Here is a 3,134-nt window from a genome sequence, read left to right as displayed (position 1 = left end):
AAGGGTGGGGCCAAAATGGCCGACCCTTGTTTTACGTAGGAATATATAGGAAAAATCTTTAAAAATCTTCTTCTCCAGAACCACTAGGCCAGGAAAGATGAAACTCATGTGGAATCATCCTCAGGTAGTGTAGATTCAAGTTTGTTCATATCATGACCCCCGGGGCAAGGGTGGGGCCAAAATGGCCGACCCTTGTTTTACATAGGAATATATAGGAAAAATCTTCTTCTCGAGAACCACTGGGCCAGGAAAGATGAAACTCATGTGGAATCATCCTCAGGTAGTGTAGATTCAAGTTTGTTCAAATCATGACCCCCGGGGCAAGGGTGGGGCCAAAATGGCCGACCCAAGTTTTACATAGGAATATATTAGAAAAATCTTTAAAAATCTTCTTCTCGAGAACCACTGGGCCAGGAAAGATGAAACTCATGTGGAATCATCCTCAGGTAGTGTAGATTCAAGTTTGTTCAAATCATGATCCCCGGGGCTAGGATGGGGCCAAAATGGCTGACCCAAGTTTTACATAGGGATATATAGAGAAACTTTTTAAAATCTTCTTTTCAAGTACTTCAAAGCTATGATTAGTGATATTTATATGGAATCATCCTCAGGTAGTGTAGATTCTAATTTGTTCAAATGATGAACGCCTGGAGGGGGGGGGATAAATTCAAGCCCGATGTGCTCAGGTGAGCGCTGTGGCCCCTGGGCCTCTTGTTGGAAATGTGACTGTGGTTTTAGTCATATTAATTTGTTAAACATTAGGCAGGGCTTTGGTGTTTTTGAAAACTATTACACATAACATCTTATTAAAAACCATTTATCATTATTAAATTCCAAATACCAGACTCTCCACCAGAAACTTTTATAAATTAGATTTGGATCTTAGTTAGCTGGGAGGTTTGAATAAGTGTATTTGGACTTCATTTGACCACGTTGAAATGCTAAAAAAAAAACCACCCAAAGTCACTACCCGTACGAAATTCAGAGACGTATTACGCCTGGATTTTTTGCAAATCCTGGCGTACAAGAGACGTATTCTTAAAAATACGGTTTTTTCAGGCGTACACGTATTTTTGCCAGAAATACGTCTCCTTTTTTCCAGGCGTAATTTCTAAATCCGGGCGTATTTTCTACTTAGTCTCTTTGGCACAAGGAATTTAAAACTTAGAAAATTTCAAAAGGCGTATTTTTGAAAATTCTGGTGGATTTTTCAACTTAGCCAAAAAAACTTAGTCAACTCATTCTCTTTTTTAAAAAGTATTGAGTTGCATAAGAAACATTTTTATGATACTATATAACTGAAACAAAAAACAAATTATTGCATGATTATATACATTACAATGTTGCATTTAGTTTGTAATTACCTATATTAAATATTATTCAAAGCAATTATTTTTCATAAATTAAACTGATTTTTTTTAGAACTTTGTCCCATGGACCTGAAATTTTGTCATTCCCATTTTTTTAAAAATTGATATTATTTTTCTTAACACAAATGATTTCTATAACTGTAAAGTAAATAGTATATATTCTTTGAACTTCATGATTTGTTTAGTCAGGCTATAAACATACATGTTATTACATCATTTAAATGTTTTTCTTATAAAATGCTTTATATTTGGTATATTCAGATACTATTACATTACCATCTACTTTCACTTCCCTAGCCTAACCTGCTGGGTTTGTGCTAATTATATACTTACAGATGTGTTGAGCATGTTTAGGAACGACTTGTCTGTGATGCTGTAAACCTTTCTAAGAACAGCTTATCAATTAACATCCGGTTTGTGTACAGCCGTTCTATTTCCCACCCTAATTATCTTTAAAATAAGTGAATTCATATAGTGAATACATCTTGTTTATACATTGATGGAATTTTAATGTTGTGTAAACAAAACAGCATTTTTTCTTCAATTTACAAATTGTACTGAGTAGAACTTCCAGAAATCATAAAACTGTTTAGCTAACTAGGGGGTTGTAAACAACAGCATCTGCATCCAAGTATTTGCGCCAATTTTACCACCAGGCAGGTCATGCCAAGAACAATGAGATTAGAGAAAGCCACAACAAAGCACAGATGGTGTAGAAGAGGTAATTATTTTGAAAACATAGCTTAACATTGAAACTTTTTATCTATGAAAATAAAAGACAGCAGAATTTGCTTTTGATTTGCAGAGCCAGATGTTAATGATTGAAAATTGGGTCAGTAGTATTTTGAATTACATAAATTATTTTCTAGTGTTTTTCTTTTTCCAGAAAATGATTTACATCTAAATCCTTATCACAGTTGGAAAATTGATTGAATGATGAAATGGTCATAAGAGGAGGAGAAAAGATATTGCAATATTAAGAGTTGACCAGCAGCATTAAGCTTTCCATATTTTATTGCAATAATGCCAGTGAACTGCAGCCATTAGAAGATAATGCATCAGGAAGAAGAAGACTGTTTGCAATGCCAGTTATAAAACATTCACACTTCTTTTGGTGAATATTTCAATCTATGAAAATGTGATTTGGGAATGTGATGTGAAACGTGAATGACAGAATCGCTTGTGATTTGCATCTTTTATGCCAATTTAGGAGTAAAAAGAATGACAAGAGTAGTCGGCATGATTCTCAAAACTGTGATTCACTGTGATTACTGGAATGTTTCAACTGTTTTACTATAAAACTCAGCCTTGGATGTTAAAATGCTATGAAATGGTTAATATAATTCTAACATTATGTAACTGTGCTTTGAAATAGTAAATGTAAGATTATGATTTTTTAAATTTTAATGACAATCCTTTATTTGAATCTCATTCACATTTTATCACACTGAAAAATATTCAGAAAATAAAAGTGATGTATGCTAAGCTTAATTTGTCTAATCTTTTTTAGTATATGTAGTCAAAAATCTTTGTACTAAAGTTGATTGTACATTTATATTCATGCTATAGTTGTAGCTCCCATTGCAGTAATATAATTAATATTTATTAATTCAAATCTATTTAAAGCAGGCGTATTTTTTGTACAGGCATATTTTTTTTGTACGGGCGTATTCTTTAATACGGGCGTATTTATTTTGCAGGCGTATTTTTAAGGGTATGCTTGAAATCTAGGCGTAATTCTATTATTAAAATTTCCAGGCGCAC

General features: G+C 33.3%; 1 long non-coding RNA gene across 1 annotated transcript; it reads left to right on the top strand.

Annotated features, from left to right (window-relative positions):
- Positions 1-2,018: 2,018 nt before the first annotated feature.
- Positions 2,019-2,861, top strand: LOC134253196 (uncharacterized). The gene is made up of 2 exons (XR_009989083.1): positions 2,019-2,091; positions 2,257-2,861. It is a non-coding gene; the product is annotated as an uncharacterized LOC134253196 (long non-coding RNA).
- The last annotated feature ends 273 nt before the right edge of the window (positions 2,862-3,134 follow it).

The sequence above is a fragment of the Saccostrea cucullata genome, unplaced genomic scaffold (genome assembly GCF_032062105.1).
Source record: "Saccostrea cucullata isolate Sc308-1 unplaced genomic scaffold, CSIRO_AGI_Scuc_v1 ctg19019, whole genome shotgun sequence".
NCBI lineage: Eukaryota > Metazoa > Mollusca > Bivalvia > Ostreida > Ostreidae > Saccostrea > Saccostrea cuccullata.
The sequence above is the reverse complement of the archived record's forward strand: the minus strand, read 5'-3'. Positions and strand labels throughout refer to the sequence as shown.